At 32.8% G+C, this 24,646-nt stretch overlaps 1 protein-coding gene across 4 annotated transcripts in view; it reads right to left on the bottom strand.

Moving 5' to 3' along the window:
* for (cGMP-dependent protein kinase for) overlaps positions 1-24,646 on the bottom strand; it is a 749,843-nt gene that overhangs the window by 381,221 nt on the left and 343,976 nt on the right. Inside the window, exon 1 of one of the 4 annotated variants that reach the window (XM_068346109.1) lies at positions 4,350-4,478. The exons of 1 other annotated variant lie outside the window; for it this stretch is intronic. The gene's annotated coding sequence lies outside the window, so the exon portion shown is untranslated. Of the gene's footprint in view, positions 1-4,343; positions 4,479-24,646 lie in introns of those variants that run through there. 2 more of the 4 variants (XM_068346110.1, XM_068346111.1) reach the window with 2 other exon arrangements.

Genomic DNA, 24,646 nt, shown 5'->3' with positions numbered 1-24,646 from the left:
AGTGCTTGCATTATAATAAATTTAAGATTCCACAATCGGCAATAAGTCCTTCGTTTTTCAGGACTATAAAGAGGCAGCATATACCAGTAGAGCAAATATTACACGCCTGTTTGGATATATAACCTGTACCTAAGATAGATATATAAATGGCATTATGAATTTACTAATATCATTATGATCATATAACATCATTTTCGGTAATAATATTCATTACCACTTGATATACTTAGAGAATGAAACGCGATAAACTTAGATATAATGCAAAAAATTATAAGACGTATAATTTTCCCCCATCGCTTTTAAAGTTTCGTTATCTTCTATATGGATATTTAAGTCATGCTAATGTTAAATCAAACTGACCACGACTACTTCTCTATACTTTTCAACATTTGGCACAAGGATCCCTACTTAGAAAGGATATATATATATATATATATATATATATATATATATATATATATATATATATATATATATATATATATATACTGTATATCTAAATTAAAGTAAATTATCTTTATCTCACTTCTATTTAAGACACAATTCTTTTCCCTTTTCAGGAACTTCCTACAAAGACCAGCTGAACGTTTCAAAGAAAAGCAAGGTCTTCACACCAATGTAGTAATTGCACGGACTTACCCTTTGCTCCTTTGGCTCTGGAACTCTACACGTGATTCTGTTTCCAATGTCTATTTTTATTTAAATTAAATTAGTTGTTTTAATTTGAAAAGTTATAGCAAAAGATGACAGATATGAGTAGGTGAATACATTATAACAAAGAAGTAATTAAAAGCTTTCTAAAAAAGAAAGAAGACGCTAACATGGAAAACTTGACTGCGTAAACTAACAGAAAAAAATTCAAGTGAAATTTTCAACTATAACAAAGTGGCATATTCCTGTCAATATTTTCAACTTTCACTGGCAGTAACTAATGCTTTAAAATCATGATACGCATTATAGTGACCAATAAAAGTATAAAACATAATTTCAAATAGCTGGAGAGCCTATTGTATATCAAAGTGATACTACAATAAGAACGTCAAAATTAAAACACTAGCATGAAAGCAGAAAGAACCAAAATCAACTGAAGAAATCCTGGAGGAACTATATATGGCACCTCCTTACGAAGAGACATTCTCCACTTCTCAGTTCTTATGCGCATAATTTCAGTCTCGTAAGAGACCATTATTCTCATTGCAGTTCCACACAGTTACCTCTTTGAAAGCCCTCCTGACATTTACGTCCCAATCTCAAATTACAAATACATAACATATATATATATATATATATATATATATATATATATATATATATATATATATACACTCTATATATTATATATATAATTTCATCACCAATTCAAAATCCCATTAGATTTAAACAAACTTATCACAAAATCACTCGAAGAATCTACCCTTGCACATTAACCCTATTACTGCATAGCAACATACGGGTGAATAATTAGAACTTTTGTTAATCAGACACACTATAATTGCCATGAAGATTCAATTACACACTGGCGTTTTTCATGCACACTCGAAAGCATGCAAGTGCGTCGTCGGTACCCAGCATAATGCACCGAACGAAATCCATTTTTGAGCTTCATACATTCTACACTATTTTCAGAATATGTAATATTTGACATATTTTGAGAAGTATGATTGGGCCATATATGTAGCCTACCTTACATCGTCAGATACGTGAAATATCATGTCAAAATATTACAATTACCGTATTCCTCTATTAGTCATATTGATTGATTGATTGACTGAAAGTTTTCTGGCATCCTGACATCTATTAGTCATATACTTCTTCAAGACCATAAGGGAGTAAGGTGCTTCAATAAAAACCTATCATAGCATAATTTCAATCTACAACAGTTATCAATTTTACTAAAGGAAATTCTATTGAAGGAAGATTAAAAATATCCTGTTGAAAAATATAATTGACGCAAATGTACTGATATTCCAAATAACTTCAACAACTACAAATGATACAAAAACCCATACTATAAAAGTTCAATGAGGATGTGAAACATTTGGAGGGGAATCATATCAACATTTAGTAACTTCTAATAAGACATACATAAAAAATTCAAAATGAAACATGATACATATTAAAATAAATTAAAGCTATGTTCTAGTATAGTACTAATGCTATCTGAAACCGTAAATATTAAAACAAATCATGATCACATTACAAGAAGACTACTAATGACATATGCACTATAATGTTTCCCACGAGAGCTGTACTCGATATCCAGCCAATGATAGACAACCACTGTTTAATAACCTCATTGCACATTCAAGACCATATCTACCCTGTTATAAATAATAGTGTATATTGCCCAGAACACAAGTATTCAACGCTACTCGCGGGTAAGGGCAAAAGCAAGCATTCTTCGCCTATACTGTAGATACCTTATGAGTTTTTCGGTGTCTCAGCTTTTCAATAATAAAATTTTAGAAATATGAGAAGTATAATAACGATTATTTTAAATTATAAATTTGTTAATATGGATAAACTATCATGATCATCCTCATTATATATGTAAGTTCAATTACCATTCAATATCACACTTAACAAGACCAGTCAGTTCTTTATTCAACAAAAACTTTACCCTTACAGTACTGTACTTTATATTCATAGCCTGGTTCTCACACCGTCAAATAACCACACACCGACCCTCAAATAAAAACCCCTTATGGCCTTAAATTTCTCTAAGTGCATCACTAACCCTATTCTACGGGGCCCCTAGTAACTTTAAAATCTATTCTGTCTATAACTGCTGTGTAACGTAGGACGATGACACCAATCCTAGGTGAAGGTGGGAACAAAGGTTGACTAAAAGTCCTGTCAAATGTGAGTATCTAATAGTACAAAAAAAAAAAAAAATCAAAATTAATGCATTTTCATCTTTTATCAGCACGAATAATAGCAATGACTCAGCCTTTTTAGCAGAAGATTGTCATCCCATAAAGTTTAGCTAATTCTTCTGAGAGAGAGAGAGAGAGAGAGAGAGAGAGAGAGAGAGAGAGAGAGCAATACTGTGCATCAAATATGAAACAATAATCAGCCCTTATCAAAATCAACAGAAACTGCATAATATCCTGCTTTGAGTCTGAGTACAAAAAGTGCAGCGGAATGCAGTATAATTCGCCTAATACATTCTGTTATCCAATATTGCAAGGGGCAGCGAAAAACTTTTTGTTCTGTTGAGTAAACTTCAACGAGTTCAAATCCCTCCTTCTCCTACTCCAGTCCAACTCCTTGTACCTGCCAGGGAAGTCAAGGGCCCCCGCTCAAGGAGGTGCTATCTTACTTGAAGCTTCTTCTTGAAATATAATACGTCGATGTTATATAAAGATATTACTCACGTTGCCTAAAACTATTTTAATAATACCTTGAATAAATCTCTCGAATGACGATTACACACACACATTATATATAAATAAAGCATACGTGAGAGTACACGTTTTGTTAACATGAAAAATAAGAATCTTGCAATAATCTGAGCCAATGACGCCTAAACCTCTTATCCGGATAACTCAAACTGGCATTTTTTCTATCCTCAAACACTTCTGATCTATCTTCCCAAATTCATGTGTTTCAGTTCATTATCAAACATACTTTCCTTCGTTTAATATCTTTTTGAAACCGGTCACTACTGAAGGAAGATTGTATATCAACGAGAGAGAGAGAGAGAGAGAGAGAGAGAGAGAGAGAGAGAGAGACAATAGCCCAGATGTGTTATATCAGAATTATCTTTAAAAAATCAGACATACAGTCTACACATGCGTTAGCTCATACTATTCGCAGTGAATGGACTCAGTAGGCAGTACATAATTATAAGATTTGCTAACACTTCCTACTGTATAACACGTAAATATGATTAAATATCAATTTTCCATATTTGTCAGGTAATTCTGTGCCCACATAAAAGCCACAATGAAATGTTAAACCCTCCAACCTTTTCATCAATTACATTGGTGCAATCACTGTATGTACACATGTTCGTTATCTAGGTATATATGTACACACTAATAAACATACGTAAAGTATTCTCATAGCTCTTCAATACAATAGTAAAGACAGAGAGAAGAGAGAGAGAGAGAGAGAGAGAGAGAGAGAGAGAGAGAGAAAGAGAGAGAGAGAGAGAGAGAAAGTCAAAATCCTCTAATCAGCAATGAAAATTTCGCAATAGTGCAATATTATTCAGGAGTTTTCACTATATTTCCTTTTCACACTATTTCCCCGAGCACTTATCCAATATCGAACAATATTCATGTTCAGCAGTTATCAACGTTGTTCATGAAGGTATCAAAAGGCAAGTAATGTCGAACCGTTACCAAAGTGGCGGACAGCGGCACTGAGAGGATGCTTTCACTAGGGTTTGCCACACGCTACTGAGTCTGAGCGATTGTTACACCGCCGAACCTGCCCTCACACTGCCTGCCTTCCCCTTGGGTGCCACGCACTGCACAGGAACGGATGGATGGTGCAGGGCAGCACTGACAATAATTACTGCCATTTCATAACAAAAATCTTTCAAGTTTATTACGCACTTCAAATTATCAAAATTTGTTTTAATTAACAGATTGTTAAATGGATCTGTACAAATTTTCTACTTATCCTATTCTGTTCTTACTCACACCTACGTATATATTGTAAGTGTGTGTATATATATATATATATATATATGTATATATATATATATATATATATAGAGAGAGAGAGAGAGAGAGAGAGAGAGAGAGAGAGATATGACGAATTACTTTATCGGCGTATATGATCGAGAGGACCTAAGATGAAGCAAGGCATAGCGGCAGGAAGAAAATCCGTTTGTTTACATTTGTCTGAGTCGAGCAGTGGAATAAACTGAGAGAACGGGGATAGGTGTAAACAATGGCCTCCTTCACCTGAACCGCACCACGCCAGAACGCCGTCAATATCCACATCCGTATATATGTACAAAGGAACACATACAAACCGTTACACTCGCATACAGCCAATAAAACAACCCCTGATACAAAGCACCTTTTAGCAACATGCTACTGATTACAAGATAGGCACAAATGGTTTAAAGGCTACGCGAAACGAAGCATAGAAATTCTGAGTGGGATATGAATTTTTAAATTTAAAATTAATTATCGAACACTTTCCTGTATAACTTAATTCAGTCGATCACATCTGTGTCGGCTCCAACAGATGTGATCGGCTGAATTAAGTTATACAGGTTAAGTGTGAGACAAATATGCTTTAAGTGTAAATAGTTTCAGTTTATTAAATAAACTATTTTACAACATGCAATTCATGGTCATGGTGAAGGCAAAGTATCACCAAAATAAATTTTTCATACCAATTTATTCAATATATCAGTAAGGAGTATCAATTTGCGACTATACAACCATGAATAAAACTGCTATGTCACTTCCCATATGGTTCATTGTGTCTTTGAACAGTTCATAAGACTTGTTGTTTTCATAAGCGAAGCTTAACTTTATGTTGAATCATCTTAAAGCCAAGGACAATTACTTACAGTAGCACCAGCATTGCTGGAAAAACTACCAGGTAAATTTAGCGCTTGAATATCATATCTGACGTCTCCAATTATTATTATTATCATTATTATTATTATTATTATTATTATTATTACTCGCTAAGCTACAACCCCAGTTGGAAAAGCAGGGGCCCCAACAGAGAACGTAGCCCAGTGAGGAAAGGAAAAATAAAATATTTTAAGAACAGTAATAATATTCAAATAAATATTTTCTATATAAAATATAAACCTTTTAACAAAACAAAATATCCCATCCAGAAAATGCATTGGGAAACTCTGTAATATCAGCGTTCTCATCCCATCTTGTTTTAAGATTACAATAACCTATATTAAAAAATCAAGGTGAAAAATGAAATTAGCTGTCGAAGGAAAACGAATTCATAAATAAAAATTAAGTCTGAAAGGCCTGATTCGGCCCAACTTATTCATATATCTTTAAATAATAAATGACTGCATATCGAAAAGTGCTGTTTCCTCATATCTGTTATCTAGATAAGGAAAGGAACAATGGATTGAATACCAACTGTAAAATAGAAAAAAAAACAATTACATCTAGATATCTGAATAAAAATCATGAATAAACTAAAATTATACAATTTTCACGATACAGTCGTTAAATGATTTTCATTAGTAATGCCCCCAGCACTACATAGATATGGTGTTAAAAACCTAATTAATATTAATCTTTATAATAAAGTTTGCGTTATAGAATAAATAACTTCTTTCAGTATGAAAATTTAATCTTATTCCCCATTGATTTTTTACAGTATACATGAACAACAAAATAGTTCAAAGCTGAGAAATTAATCTGACCTAAAACAATAAAACAATAGTTAAAAATTTTATAATGTTTATATTTCGAGATATCTATTCCTACGGGATATTGCATCGCAATCACATTGATGGGAAGACAAGATGTCTAGAAACTTCCCCAACTGTCATTAACTCTTCTAACTTTGAGTTTCATACACAGTTTAGTAACCTATAAGCGTTGAGCTTTGAAATAAATCTTATCCACGCTACGTTCTTGTTGAGTTTTGAATTCGTGTCATAGTCAACAACAACGAAATAGAAGACATCGTAACTTACTTAACAATTTTACCATTATCGGATTATATATAGAAAAATAATAATCTCAACATTACCGCAACTATAAATGTAATGGTATCGATTCTGTCAGTGTCTAATAATTTCTATATCTCATAAATAACACTAACAAATACACAGCAGATAATGTGTTATTTTAGATATAAAAATATCCACGTGATTTTACTGTTTTATGAAGAAATACACAATGTTATTAATTTTAATCTAACTGTAGTAGAAATATAATAACTGCACTCAATATGCACCCCAACGTTTCCCAGATGTCACTAGACTGAACGCGTAACACAAAAGATATTTCCAACATTCAGTACGAATGCACTATATTTCTCAGTCCATGTGGCTACCATAGTTGACAATGAAATACATTAGATAAGTCCAACATCTGGTAACAAGAGAAGAGTTGGGCCACAATGCCGAATATCGATGCAATCGCAAACGATATAATTTCAAAATGATTACTAAAAAGTTAAAAGAAACAAAAGTTAATGGTAGTTGTACGACTAGCGGAACAATGTTCACTCCAATTGCATGTGAATAACAAGGCACATAAATGCATTATACGAGCCTTAAACATATTCCAGTGACACTGTAAAAGCGAGCGATGGGTCACTACAAACAGATGTGTCCAATAACCTAACATCAATTCAGATATTGAGATCTACGATGATGATGACAGAGAAGACAACTGTTGCTCAAATAAAGTTTCCTCACTGTATAAAACTTGCGTGATTATTGAATTATTTCACTCTTGTTGGTGCAAATTGTAACAAGAGTGTTTTCCCAACCCTACAAGCTAAGCAACAGAACAGGAAGCACTTTGAAAAAAATGAATAACATTAACCACAAAAAATTTCTATAAATCTAATTTCAAACAAAACTTTATCAACAAATGTTAAATAATCTAATCAAACTCAGATTTCCTGATGGCATAAGCAATTCCATTTAGCATTGCAGTACATAATGACAACTGCTTCTTAGTTTACGTGAGGCACGATAGGTGGTCGATAAAATGGAAGGGGGCCAAGTTTTATTTGTATTATCTAAAATAAATATTCATGCCTTTCAAAAATGTTAGAAATTATAAATTGGCATTTTACATAATCAAGAAAGTTGGACACATTTCGCAAATAAAAATTTTGAATACTAGGAAAATAAAGTTATTGGTGGGGCTATGTATTCGAAGTGTTCTATATCTAATCATATTTGTTTGTAAAATCACTGTGTTGTTTATATAAATTCAAATAGCTTTCCAATTATTTACAATACTTTATCTTTTCATATTCACTATTGTCTTTGAATCAATCCTCTCGCAATATTGAAAGCTAACTATATTACAAATTTGTTGTGCTTGTGTTTCAGGTGAGAGCGATCAACCCATTGGTGTCATTTCACCTGCATAGCAGAGGGATGCTGCTGGTTACTTGTTTCATTCATAAAAGTCTTTTGAAGTGGAAATACACGAGTCTCCGGCAAATCATATTCATGGGGAATTGAAGGCTGATTATCAGAACTTGCGGTATATGATTCCAGATGAAAAGGAACTCTGTTATTTACTGCCTATGACCGAACACTCGTTTTCCAGCAGCTGGAAAACGAGCTGAGAATACGTTATGGTTACATAATGCAGCCATTTACATGGGGCGATTTATAAGATTTCGAGGAAAAGAGCCATTACCATTCCTACTATCGGCTACAAATAGAAGTGAAGAAACCCCTGATTAGTGGAGAAGGATTTCCCTGACATTCATCCAACCCAATTTCCGCGCTAGTAACCTTAATTGCCCAGAATCTTGTATATGCAGTGAAGGGAGATCCACCTAAACATCTACTTCTGTCAGCAAGTGAAACCAGCCTTCTGGTGACGGAAATGGCGCAGGTGGAAGGGAAAATGAGGTGCCGCTGATGATAGAAAACGAGTAATTGAATAATAATCGTATTTTAGCATCGATATCTCATTTCACTTGATAAAACTTTTCGAAGCAAGTTATCGAAGTGTTTTGTAAGCTGAAATTTGTCCAAATATTTCTAGAAATGTGTTATAAGAATATAATCTGGCCCCATATTTTTCTATTCGGAAAAAAAATGAACATATTCTATAGATTCAAGTTTTGATACGTGGCAAACCTTTTGTGCATGCCGAAATAAGCACTGGATATGATAAAGAAATTGAATAATAACACCATATTGCATAACTAAATTCCGAGGATCATGTGACGTTTCAGTAACTAATATTTGCACGTTGATTCTAACTAACATGTGCTGAACATTTAACCAAATATAGGTATTACATTTTTATTTTCAAATGGTTAAGTTTGTTATCATATAGTGTCAAATCTAGAATTTTGTCACAAATAAGTCATCAAGAAGATTGTGGTGAATTTTAACAAATGTATTTAAGGAGAATTTAAGCATCAAGGTTATTTTCTTCCAATGGATACGTATTCGAAAAATACTTCATAACCAAAAACAAGACCAATCATGGGAAATTTAGAACGTTGCAAGCGAAACCTATTTCTAATCATACAGGTTAGAATCCCTTCATAATAATTTACTTTAAAATAATTATTTATAAGTACCATAACCAAATTACATCCGGTCAATGTGGAATGAAAATACCAAGTAAGAAAAGAAATGAAGATAAATTTGAATAAACGCCAGAAGAGGGCAATAGGATCCAAGCTTTTGGTGATGACCTTCAAGTATGGTGCAACGAAAGGCGAGAATATACAGAACGTTTACTTTCAAACAACCCTAGATCTTATTCCAACTGTCCATAAGGAGCTTTTTTTCCTTAGTTCCTATACAAACAAACACATTTTCCCTTGACAACTCAATCGACTATTAAATTTGACAGTCGGATAAGATTTATAGCTTAAGATTTCAATATATTCTTTATTAATGCTCCTACGAATATACGGAGTACACAGCACACACACAAACACACTCATCACATAAAAAAATATATCATTGAAAAAAATAAATAACTTTATATGGGACAACAATACTGCCTACCTATAAAATACAGTACATGAAGAATATAACTCAAGGGAAAGGTATTTCAAAACGTTGGACGCCGTCCTTTAACAAGAGAGAGAGAGAGAGAGAGAGGAGAGAGAGAGAGAGAGAGAGAGAGAGAGAGAGAGAGAGAGAGAGAGAGAGAAGAAGAAGAAGAAGAAGAAGAAGAAGAAGAAGAAAAAGAAGAAGAAGAAGAAGAAGAAGAAGAAGAAGAAGATATCCATTTCATCTCATGTGCCTTTGGTCAAACCGAATAGGTGTAGTGCCAGAAAACGAAGACGCAGAGATACGGCAACACAACAACAGAGGATGTATCAGACAATCACATAAAAATCCTCTATAAAATGAAAATGGTAAAAAACTCTCCTTTTTAATCCTCTGGAAAACGATAAGAACTTACGAATCTCGATTATGCCTTTATTTGTTCAAGAGATCAACATAAATGTCAATCTTGATTGTAATTTCATGATTATTCTTTATACTGTTTGTGACAATAACAAAAGAATTTACAGCCTCGGAAACCTGTAAGGCTGCAGCAAAGTGTTCCTACTACAAGAACTTCAAGGTTATTACAAGTCTTGGTACTTTTCTATTGTCACAATACGTTGTGAGTAAAATTATATTTTTTTCATTGTTTCACAAATAATGAAATATATAATATTTAATCCAGATCTCTCTCTCTCTCTCTCTCTCTCTCTCTCTCTCTCTCTCTCTCTCTCTGTGACTGGCTAGGATAGAATGATGGCACAGCACAAATAAAATTGTATCCGTTTTGGTCAATTTCATTCATACAGCATGACCAAAGTAATAGGTTTTTACATCGTACCTCTCCCCTATAACTGAGAGAGAGAGAGAGAGAGAGAGAGAGAGAGAGAGAGAGAGAGAGAGAGAGAGAGAGAGAGAGAGAGATTTATGAAAAGAACAGTGATATCCCAGAATCATATGAACGTCGCACACTATGCGAAAACCGCACACAGACATACTGTACAAGTATACTGTATATCCAAGGGAATCCCTATCAGCTGTACACATTTCCGCTGCTGATAACTACACGGTCAGGCCGTTACGGTAACAGATTTGAACGATGCTGCGACGTGAAATAAGTCGTTACAATGAATCTGTGCAGTTGTCATATTTTCATTAAAAATAATATTGGCAATTTATGACAGGACTGATTGATGACAGCAATGCGTTTTCCTGTTAAGCTCAAATTACTATTGAAAGTACTCTCCATTTTGCCATTATCTAAAATTAAATAGGGAATCCTATGACTAAAATTCCATAGGTTGGTCTAGAAGATCAAGGCTAAGGATTCTAATTTAACGTAACTAGACAAAAAAAGAAAGGTGGATTCTAAAACAATAAAGATACGATAAAAGATCCGTAGTTTAGAACTAAAAACTCAGAAGAAAGAATACTTAACATTAAGTTGTCTAAAACCTTAAAGATACGCTTTTTTTGATCCTCAACAGATCTCGCCTATAAACTCTTTTTAGTGTTGGTGAAATTACGATGACAGAGAGAGAGAGAGAGAGGAGAGAGAGAGAGAGGAGTATTGGACTCTACATTGCAATTACGACAAAGAAACCAAATATCCTTCCATTACTTTTTCCTTAATATCATTAACTCAAGCACTAATCTTCGTTGTTTATAAACATTGGCTCTTGACTCCGTCTAGGACTTTAGGCTTCTCACTCAAAACTTTTCTCTGCCACTTTCGCTGTTATTCAAACAGTTCGAGTCTTCATGGGGATCAGTATCTCTGTTTGTACAGACATACACATTGCCCGGTACCCCCCTCACACATACACTTTCACCGACCCATACACAGACATATCTACCTTATATAATAAAAATCAAATGTCAGGCTATATATGTGAGAGGGAGTGGATGTGCATATCTATCTAAATATTTAGCCGTGATTTTAGACGGGTCTCATGCACTAGTGTTTATATATACATTTATATATATATATATATATATATGTATATATATATAATATAAAACGTCCTGCTGTTTGCTAGTCTATGCAGCTATGATTGGATACCAAAGTATAATAGGATCAAGAAATAAGAGGAGCGGGGGGTGCGGTTAAAAACTGTACTCTTCGGGTTCCGTCCCTTCCTAAAGTGGAATAAGGCAAATGTCGTGTGTGTGTGTATATATATATATATATATATACATAGAGAGAGAGAGAGAGAGAGAGAGAGAGATGAAAGAGCAACAACCCGATGGGGGTGACAAGTTTTGTGGCTAGCAGACTCACCCGATGAACATTTGCTGAAAACCGGAAGAGCAACATTTTCAAGGAAAAAATGCAACTCAAAATCTTATGAAATGGGGTACCCTGCTGTCCTTACCAATTCCCCAAGCCTTAATAAGAAAATAACCCAATTCCATAAGAGATTTCTTTCTTTCCAATTTCTTTTCAGTCTGGAAATGTGAAAAAAAATAGATTTACAATATAAAATATCCCTGGTGATGGTAATTTATATATGACCTTTGACCTCTAAATATGTCCTTGGCCTTGACCTCACTCTGTACATTGGTTCCATTAGAGTATTTTCGTGCCAACCATATTCGTAACAGTAATACTGCTATGGACAAGCCTGAATTTTTGTTTGACCTTTAAGGATGACCCTAACTTTAAACCTATAATACGCAGCATAAAAATTTAATTTAAGCCACCTATAAATAACATATATACAGTTTTATGTCTTTATATAAAAAATACACCAAAATTATGTTTAAACACTTTAAACATACAGGATGAAGAGACGGAGACAGGTACATCTGAATGCCCTAAGACGACGATTTGGGGTCAGAAAATATGAAAGGTCTCTCATGAAATTTCGTTAATTCAGAGAGTGAAACTATATAGTCATTCTTATTACACTCATTGAAGGACAGGGCGTCATGGGTAAACCCAGCACGGGAAATGGCTGTCATTCAGAGGATGGTGTCTCAAGCAATATCAATGAATAGCTAAGGTTGTTTTTACTTAACATGTATTTTAAAACAAACTGATACGAGAGCTAGATCATATTACTCTGAAAGTTCAGAAAAAATTACCTCCCAAAAAGAAGAAAGTATAATAATAATAATAATAATAATAATAATAATAATAATAATAATAATAATAATTAGTAATAATAATAATAGAAAGGTAATAAGGAAGGAAAAAAAAATATTCAGGAGGGTATATGAGAAGGCCCAAAACGGAATAAATATATATATATATATATATATATATATATATATATATATATATATAATATATATATACTGTGTATATATATATATACATATATATATATATATATATATATATATATATATATATATATTGGGGCTCTGATCCCGAGGTCGTTAAGAGAATCCAGACATTAATGTATCAAAAATATATATGACTTATTTGAATATGAAAAACACGTAAAAATTTGCAAAATTTATCATATATATATATATATATATATATATATATATATATATATATATATATATATATAAGATATACTGTGTATATATGGTATATAAACACCCCCCCCCCCCCACACACACACACATATATTTCCTAATGAGCTGGAGGAAGGCTCAGAGAAACGAGACACCGACTCGGTGCTTTCGTTTAGGCATACCTTTCTTGGTCATCTTTGACACAGAAGAGCTTGGTCAACATCTCGTTCTTCTGTTCATTACTCAAATTGAATGACACAAGTATATATCGCGTGTTTCAATTATATATATATATATATATATATATATATATATATATATATATATATATATATATATATATATATATATATACACACACACATATATATATATATATATATATGTGTGTGTGTGTGTGCGTGTGTTGGTTATGGGGCAATAACGCCTTCCTTTAGAAGGTACAATAGCCAAGTGAGTGTCGTGGTTGCACAGTATAACCCCAGTTCACGTTGGCTAGGTCCATATATCTTTCGCAACCTAACACCCCCCCCCCCCCCACCACCACCACATTTTTAAATGAATAGCAGTGTCTCATTAGGTAAAATGAAAAATGAAAAAAAAAAAAAAAAAACACCGAGACTAGCAACATCATTTCTAGTAATTTAGTGAGAAACCCGAAACGCTCACTCAACGTGATAAAATATACAGGGTGTATATAATGTACACGATTTTCTTCAACCGATAAGCAATGAGCATTGAAAAAAAAAAATTGCAACCATTAACAATGACTAATGTTTCAGTAATACGCACTAGTAAATCAATACATAATTTTGTTTCATCATGATGGTAAATACAGCAAAAATATATACTATTTCGTAACATCAACATGTGTAAAAACTGAAACAACAAAAGAGTAATTATTTTCAATGAACAGCACCATTCTTGTTAATCTCTTAAGGTGTCGTGAAATTCCTAGAACAAAAGGATGCTATGACTTCATTTTAAACATTGACTTCCGCTGTCCAACTTCACATAGACACGAAGAAGCTTAATATGACGGGGAGGGATGTTTACGTAATAACAGATGAACAAACAGAGTAGCGCAAAATAAAAGAACCTCGCAATAAGGCTTCAATAATCACTTCAATCACAGGGTGGTCAATGACTGCCAGTAGGGTACACTCTAATGTCCAATTTAGAACATAAGGAAACGCATACTGCATCTGTTTCCTTATTATTTGCTTATCGATTGTATATAAGGAAGGAGGATGCATTATTTTCTCATATAAAGAAATATGAGCATAAATAAGTAATAACATTTCATGACAAAACAACCTTTAACGAATTTTGTGCAGCTTCGTAACGGCAACTCCAACCCTCCCACTTATCATGCTGTCAGCAATAGTGATGTTGCCTAACTGGTTTACTTCTACCAAAATAGTTTTGTGATACACACAATCCAATGGCTATTTGGCGAGGGAAACGTTTCCTATTCATTAATCGATACATTTATGATGACAAGATCTTCCATCCAAAGGGAAGGGACAAAATATTCATCATATTCTTTATGGGTCACGGGAAAATATGACTTCCTTTTTTACACGTTACCAAAATCAACGTTTGTTCAAGACTAGACCCGCTATTAACAAACTGTATAATGGAATCAAATGATGAAAAAAAAAAAAATTCTAATAAATCATTTTCATGTGCCCTTTGCCTACAAAACAGGAAGTTACAAAATACATGAATATTATATATAGGCGTTCAAAAGGACCAGGGAAAATTGATACTTAACCGACACCCGAAATGTACTTACCAATAGCAGTTACTTCATGTCTATGGGTGTGGGTCTCGGTTACTAACCTGAAAAGTAGAGGTAAACGTTAATATAAACGATTATGATAGAGAAAACAAAAGATATCTTTTAAATTTTAAAGAATCTGACATATCGTAGTTAACATATAGGCCTCCCAATGTACTCTACTTGAAAGATGCGCCAAATTCCAACAAACATCACTATAAATTATATTTATCCTGCAATGCACAAGCTTTTACAAATATACTGTATAACCATTGATGTTTTGATGCAGTCATTAAGAGCCCTGCCAAATCTATAAAAAGTAAACATATTCTTATTTCTCTGTATCTTTTCCGACATCTCTGTGGGGTTGAAGTTTCTGACAGCTTTCCTCCAACTGGCTCGGTCAAACGTGTCGTCCTCTGACAGTTGTTTGTTTCTCAGATCTTCTTGAACTACATCCATCCACGTTCGCTTCGCTCTTCCTCTCGCTCTTCCACAAGGTACCTCCATTTGCATTAATTTTCTCCCTACATATGTCGAATCCATTCTCATCACATGGCCGTGCCACTGAAATTTTTTTCCTGACCCTTCTTTTATAGTTATCTTAAAAAAATGTATTTCATATCAGTTACCAGTAATCAGAGGATGAGTTTCGACAGGTTACGTCTATAATGTACATGCAACAATTGGATGCTGATGAAACACTCCCAAGACTTCCGGTGCCAGAATGTAATATCCCACGGTTACAACATACAGTAGTTCTACACAAGGCTGGTGCAAAACAAGCGAATATAAGACGTCAGTTAAACTTTCATACCTTGAATGAGTTTGTTGCGCCGTAAATACAATCCACGAGAGAATTGTGCACTGTTAAAAAATATGTACAGTAAAGAGATATGTGTGTGCATATCGGTAATATAAGGAGATGACTTTCTGTGCTGTTTAATTTCTAAAAAAAAAAAAAATACTATGGTTTACAGACATTCTTAACGAGACAGTTTTGATAAATAAGGGTATCATTTATCGAGCAGTGCAGTGATGGGAAACATTGTACAAAACGTGTACCATGTAACATTAATAATAATTAGATAAAATTATTGATAGCACGAGAGAGAGAGAGAGAGAGAGAGAGAGAGAGAGAGAGAGAGAGAGAGAGAGAGAAAGTTATTATAACCTCAGTCGATAATGAGAATTAATAAAAACAAAACCTAATAACGTTAAACAATCCTGTATTGCAATCTTATTTCAAGAAATTTTGGCGGAATTGCATATAATGAAAAAAGTCATAATATTGATACAAAAAATAAAAACATGTACCTGACGGATGTTCTTAAAATCTAACATCAGCATTACCATCTACCAAAGCATGACACTCGAAAAATAAAAAACAGAGCATGAAATAAACTTGCTAAATACCCATAACGAAAGACCACTTTTTCACAGAATAAGGGCCCAATAGAATTGTTTCTGGTTTTGCTTTTACATTTTTTCAAGATCAAATGCTTTTTCACAATTTTGAACAATAATAATATTAACAACAACAACATCAATAACAACAGCAATAATAATAATAATAATAATAATAATAATAAATAATAATAATAATAATAATAATAATAATAATAAGTTGTGTATCCTTTGCAATACTGACTACATTGATTAACAAAAGCAGCGTATTTTACCCATACTATCCTTAAGGATGACAATTCGTATACACAGGTATCCAGTTCTATTTAGAATTTTATGATAATTTTGCTTCACAAGAGACATAACTCTTCATATGACGAGGAAAAAATCTAAAACAATGTCACATAATAAGCCTTCTTATCTTCTAAGATTGATTTACATTCAACATATAATATAAGATATTCTGGCATTATTTTAACAAAGAGCCATCATATTACATAAAAGCATTGATGGACACCAAAAATAATAAAATAGAATAATACATAAATACACTATCTTGGAGACAAGCTTCTCTTGATTGGTTTTCATTATTCTTATTAAAAGTATTCAAGTAAAAATATATTTCATAAATGGCATGCATTCAAACAAATACAAAAAGGTCATTGTGTACAGTAATTACAAAATTACCACAACTACACATCTCATGATACACACAAGAAAATTAAGGAAAACAATTTTACGAGATATGAAATGAAAAATATCCACGTGTCTTTGCAAATAATCAACTAAATTAAGGGAATAAGAAGTCTATAGCTCAGCATAATGATCAATAAAAAGTGGCATTTGCAATGTCACAACAGGCATCCTGGCAAGATCTCTCCTTAAAACTAAGTTACAAACAAGATAAAAAGCAGCCAGATTAAATATACGAAAAAAGAATGGCCCAAAGAAGAATCTAAGAACAACTCAAAGAATAAGGAGTAATGACAAAGACCACTCAAGTATCCCTTCCTAACTTAAACCTGAAGAGGAAGACGGTGGTTAGCGAAGGATGAGTCACGGGATCATATGATTTTGTTTATAAGTTTAAGATAACACTGGCTGCTTTCGGCTCTTCTTTCTTTGAAAGGCTATAAATAAATAAAGATAAATAAATATATGAAGGAATTTTAAAAATTAGGAAAATTATCATGTTTATAAAGACACAATGTTAAAAACACAAGCACGCATGCATATTTACTTTTACACACATATACACACACATACAGTATATATATATATATATATATATATATATATATATATATATATATATATATATATACTGTATGTGTGTATATATATATATGTATGTATGTATGTATGTATGTATATATATATATATATATATATATATATATATATATATATATATATATATATATACAGTATATATATATATATATATATATATATATATATATATATATCACCTCCTACACCAATTGACGCATTCATCACCTCCTATTTCACGTTTCATAGCCCTCAGCCATCTAGAGCCTTGTGGAGCCCAGTTAATACTATAAAAAGGATACAAAGACATAAATTGATTGTTGAAAGATTTTGAGGAATAGATGAAAATTGCAAGGTAGAACATGCTAAGTATTGCAGTATTGATAGTGAAGTCGAAAAAAAAGCCAGGAATGACTGAAGAGAAAATTTAGATAATAAAGCAGATGAGGCTGACAGAGCTATGAATTCAGGGAGTGGCTAATGTGTAAGAATTGCACATCGAATTATTAATGAAATCTCTACTGGGGCATAAAAAAAGAAGCATATACTCATCAGAATAGAGATAGATCTGTTACAACAACAGAAGATGAAGAAAGGCAACGTTGGATGAACAATTTAAAGAGGTCATGAATAGGAGATATGAAGGGAATAATTTGATTGATATTCCTGAAGGTGAGGAAGACCTTGATGTGCTCATGAATGAATTCAATGTGTTTGAAGTCGAAGCTATCATTAAAAAAACCAAGAGATGGAAAGTCCCTGGATACGATGGAATAACTGCTGAGATGATATTAGCCAAAAATTAAGTGACTCCTAGAATACTTACAAGATTATTTTGTAGAGTGTGGCATGAAGGGGCAAACCCTGATGAATGGGAGTTAGGAGTGTTGGTGAAAACGGCAAAAAAGGAGACCTGCAGTTCCTCTTAAATATGTAAATTTGATTGTCTGTTCATGAGCATAGGAAGTGCAAATTCAATGTTAGTGGAGTACTATCAAATGAATTTCCAGTAAACAGTGGAGTACTCCAAGGAAATGTGTTATCACCTTTGTAATGCATAGAACAGTTGGCGATGGTGGTGAAGGATTGGACTGGATTGGTAACAGGAAATTAGCTGACCTAGAGTATGCTGATGGCTCGCAAAACCTGCTTACCAGAATGCATGAAATATCACACGAGGTTAGGCTCAAGATAAATAGAAGAAAGCCAGATGATGAGAACGGAATATGCAATGGAAGATGAAATATCATGGGAAGGAGAAAGGATTAATGAGCTGGAATCATTTAAATATTTAGGAATTATGATCTGTAATACAGGATCTTTAGAATTTGAGTTTAATGAAAGATTGAAAAAATCACATCAGACAATGGCTAGGTTAATTAAATTTGGAAATGTAATCGCTTCAAATTATATACTATATAAAAATAAGGCTGTATATCAGTTTAGCGAGTTCGGTATTACTGTATGCACAGGAGTCGTGGTATGACAATGAAATAATATCCAACAGATTTTGCAGATTTGAGAACAAAGCCGTCAAAAGAATATTTGTATTTAAATGGCAGGACATGATTAGATATGTAACTAAAAGAGAGATTACCCGAGTGCCTTATGTGGACGAGGTCATGGTGAGGGGTAGATGGATATGGTTTAGGCATGCACTTCGCACTCCCAAAGATACACACACACACACACACACACACACACATATATATATATATATATATATATACACACATACATATATATATAATATATATGTATATATATGTGTATATATATATATATATATATTATATATATATATATACACACACACACACACACACACATATATATATATATATATATATATATATAAATATACATATTTATGTGTGTATATATACACAAACACGACATGCAGAAAATATGTATACTCTTAAAAAAAATATCCTCACAGTGTGTAGAATACGAACACGAAACTAGAACTTAGAAAATATCAGATTTCCGAAAGTCTGCCAATAGCAGCCTTTCCTGCGATACGATGGGTTTAACTTTCCGAATGAGATACACATCGATAAAATGAATGCCTCTAGCAAAGCGTTCAAGGATATCACAGTTAAGTGGTATTTTCGTTCCTATTCAAAGGAATTTCCGGGAACATTTTCAAGACTCTTTAGAATCCCTTTTCGCTTACAACCAATACTGAAATCAACTTCGCCAAAGATGGATATATTTTAGGATCGGTGTGTGTGTGTGAGTTCTTTTCGGTATTATTTCTCTAAAAGAAGATTACGGATTTACACGCAAAATTTTTGAAAAGATCAAATTTGTTTTTATATATGGTGTCTATTCCGTTATTGGCTTAAATATGTAACTGAAGAATATCAGCATCTTAATGTTCATGAAATTGGATAGATAACTTGTCCTGACATTTGTGAATGAAGAAGCAAATGACATGGTTTATTTTGTAACGATGAGAATACTGTTGGTCGAAGTTTGTACTTTATGATTCATTATAAAAATAAAAAAAAAGTTAAAATTAGTCAGTGTGCACAGATGAGAGCCTTGTAAAACAAAAGATTAAACACACCAACAAAGTTCTGTTACTAAATTAAATCAAGGAGAGATTAGATTAATATCATATCGTAAAGCTATTCCTGGGGTTTCGTTTCTTTCAACATAATTCTCTAAGTAAGAGGTAGGGTATCCTCAGAAACGTAGCGGGAATATATATATATATATATATATATATATATATATATATATATATATATATATATATATATATATATATATATATATATAAATACTTTAGTGAGTGATTTAGTGTTCATATTCACAATACTATACAGAGTAGCCCTACTATGCATTCACAGATTTTGTTAGATTTTCATGCGATCTTACTGACGAGAGAGAGAGAGAGAGAGAGAGAGAGAGAGAGAGAGAGAGAGAGAGAGAGAGAGAGAGAGAGAGAGAGAGATCAAACTCTTGAAAATATGCCATTAGCGGTGACCCAAGAAAATAGGTTTAAAAGAAAACGCTTAAAATTAAAAAAAAAATCTGCCGTTATTTGCAAGAACATCTGCTTGATAACTACGGCGGCAAAAATTCTTGAACGTGCCTAACCCCTTCATCCGGATCACAACAAACGTGCAAATACAACTTCCATGGAGCTTTGAATGCAACTGCTCTCTCTCTCTCTCTCTCTCTCTCTCTCTCTCTCTCTCTCTCTCTCTCTCTCTCTCTCTCTCTCTCTCTCTCTCTCTCGTTCGCCAAGCAGAAACAGGAAAAACTATCCAACAAGGGAATTACGTGAGTTTACCCTATTCTCCTTTCTGATTTTCTTCATTTTCACTTCATTCTTGTCTACTTTCTCAATATCCGTCCTCCCACTGGGTACATTACCTGATCTTCTGTCTGACCAGAAGATCAGGTAATATAAAAAATAAACTCCAAATGGTAGCAGAAGATTTAGACTGAATTAAAACTAAGTGTAAAATTCTACAATAGGGCAGATACTAACAAAACAAAATTAAATTAAACTAAATTAATTATAAATGATAAAATTACTTGAATCAGGAAAATCCCTTTTTTTTAACCTCAAAATATACTTCAGAGTGTAAAATGATACTGTTCCTCACATGAAATTGAGTCACACATACATCCGAATTTTTAACAAGTACATCAGATATTTAAAATACCACCATCAGGTTTCTCGGAGCCATATCTTATTTTGTTATCTAAATCTTTCTTTGATTATATACAAAGCATATTTCTTTAAACAACTCAATTTTGCGTAGGGAACCTTTCCCAAAAGCTTATGTTTATCAGATTTTGATGACACTATGCATAGAAACCGAGATACCTCGGAAAAGACAATTCAACTGCCCTTTATCAAATATCTGAGTGAGATTGATCACCACTCTAAAGCTCAACATCATAGAAATGATGATAATATTCACGAAGACTTTCTAAGGACAATATCTATAAACAAATATTTTTTTGTTTATGTTGGGTCCTCAGACCCCACTGACAAATGATTGTACCTCCTCCTTCACCTATTCACTGCTTTGACACCGAGTTCAAAAAGTCAATAAGCGAATTTTTATCATTTGAAGTCAGACAGAGATTAATACTTCCAGTATATGGACACGGGGTATGATGCACAATAGTCGTGGTAGATAGGATGCAAGTAGAATTTGAAAAAAATTAAGAGAAAAATATAAGAAACTTAGTAGCAGGATAAAGTGACAAACAATATATATATATATATATATATATATATATATATATATATATATATATATATATATATATTTATATATATATATATATATATATATATATATATATATAATCTGTTATAAATTAACTTATCGATTATATACTGGCAGTCGTGTTTGACGCCAATATTTCTTTTGTGTTAAGGACCATCGTGTCTTCCTGCCAGAACTCCAATCCCTTGATTTCATAAACGTGAATTTATGGAACAGTCTTTACAAATGTTCAAGACAGGCTATCACGCTATCTTAACAGCTATAGTTTGATGCCTTGGCCTATTTATAGTACCCATTTCCAGATAATTATGACATTAGATACTAAATAACGAAAAAAGAATTTCATTTTAAACATTTAAAACCTTCAGGATTAAATCAAAGTAGAGATAGGGAGAATGTAGAGGATGTATTATATACTGTAGATGAGAAGGTGATGATGAGATTCAAATTTATTTCTGATGGAATCGACGAGTAAGGTAAAATACGTAAACGTAACTGTAAATGGCAGTGGAAGAAGGAGATTGTAAACAAGATTGTCATTAGTCCATAGTTGTTCAATGTCTTCACGGATAGAGCGATGTGAGTGATTTAAGAAAAGACAATGGCTGTATAGTAGGTGCAAAGTTTGGGAAAAAATAATGCGTCATGAATGGACTATGGGATGGTTAATGCTTGCAGAATAATAATAATAATAATAATAATAATAATAATAATAATAATAATAATAATAATAATAATAATAATAATAATAATAATATGCAGCCGATTCTAGCCCACTACAAAACAAATGCCCTAGATATGTCAATTCCTGTCTAGGGTTGATTGATTGATTGATCGATTGATTAGGAGTTATCTGGCATCCTGACATCTAAGGTCATGTCTACGGTTTAGCCAGTTTTCATTACCACTATGCCCAGGAGAATTGGTGATGGTGGGAATTTTCGTCTGATCGCTCACAGAAAATCAACTTAGTATGGGTGGCAATGACTAGTACAGCTTTGCTGATCATGGCGATACGCAAACCATTTCACCACGTTAAGGTATCCCACTTAGAAAGGGGCATATATATATATATATACTGTATATATATATATATATATATATATACTGTATATATATATATATATATATATATATATACTGTATATATATATATATATATATATATATATATATATATATATATATATATATATATATATCTACACACAAATATTAATATGTACGTATTGCTGAATCCCTTAATAGAGATCTAGCTAAAATTAGTGCATGGTGCAAATTATGGGGTATGAAGTTGAATCCTAACAAAACTCAAAGTATGATTGTAAGGAGGCCAAGGACAGTGGCTCCTCAACATCCGGATCTCAGTATTGATAACGTTTCTTTAACTTTGTATGACTTTTTTAAAATTTTTAAATTTTAGTGTGATTCTCGACAGCAAATTTACTTTTGAGAAACACATTAGGTCTGTGTCTTCTTCAATTGCGCAAAAAATTGGCTTATTGAGAAAGTCTTTCAAGATTTTCGGTGATCAATCTATTCTGAAGAAGTGTTTTAATTCTTTCATTCTACCTTGTTTTGAGTATTGTTCTCATGTCTGGTGTTCAGCTGCTGATTCTCATCTTAATTTGTTGGACAGAAATTTACGGTCTATTAAATTTCTTATTCCTGATCTAGATATTAATCTTTGGCACCGTCGTTCAATTAGTTCATTATGCATGTTGCATAAGATTTTTCATAACTCTGACCATCCTTTACATTCAGATCTTCCTAGACAATTTCATCCTGTTCGTAATACTAGGCAGGCAGTCAATTCTAATAGCTAGGCCTTCTTCATCATGAGGCTCAATACTTCACAGTATTCTAGAAGTTTTATTCCAGCTGTGATCAAGTTGTGGAATGATCTTCCTAATCGGGTAGTTGAATCAGTAGAACTTCAAAAGTTAAAAGTTGGAGCAAATGTTTTTATGTTGGACAGGCTGACATAAGTCTTTTTATAGTTTATATATGACATATCTGTTTTGATGTTTCTGTTTTTAGAATCCTTTATTGTTAATTTGTTCTCATCATTTAATTATTTCCTTATTTCCTTTCCTCACTGGGCTATTTTTCCGTATTGGAGCCCTTGGGCTTATAGCAACTTGCTTTTCCTACTGGGGTTGTAGCTTGGAAAATAATAATAATGTAATAATAATAATAATAATAATAATAATAATAATAATAATAATAATAATAATAATAATAATATGTACAGTATACGTGTACGTATATAAAAAAATATATATGCATATCGATAGACAAATAGATATATGATGCGGAAAAAAATAACAACAATGATAGGAGTAAGAAGATCAAAACTTCATTAATCTTCTATCATTGAAAAGTCCACATCACAAATGGTTTAATTCCAAACAATTAATTCAGGGTAAGTAAGGGATTCCCAAACCTTAATCGAACAATTAAAATCCAATTTATTGCAGCTACAAAAACATCTTTTATAAATCATTTTAATCACCAAAATTATACCACCAGCACGTTGTAATATTTTCATACCTAGCAATTACACTGACATGACAAAAATATATTAATGATCTAATACCTACGCAATTTAGAAGGCATCACGATCCGCAAATATAATTGCATGCATACGTATAAAATATAAAATGGACCTGCGGTTCCAAAATTGCGTCTCGCTATAGCGAGATATTACCGTGGAATAAAATACCAGGGAAGTAATGCCAGTTGAGCCTATTACATGAAATACTCATTGAGTCTTGGTGGACATTG

The sequence above is a fragment of the Palaemon carinicauda genome, chromosome 22 (assembly GCF_036898095.1).
Source record: "Palaemon carinicauda isolate YSFRI2023 chromosome 22, ASM3689809v2, whole genome shotgun sequence".
NCBI lineage: Eukaryota > Metazoa > Arthropoda > Malacostraca > Decapoda > Palaemonidae > Palaemon > Palaemon carinicauda.
Note: the sequence above shows the minus strand (reverse complement) of the source record. Positions and strands in the feature narration are given on the sequence as shown.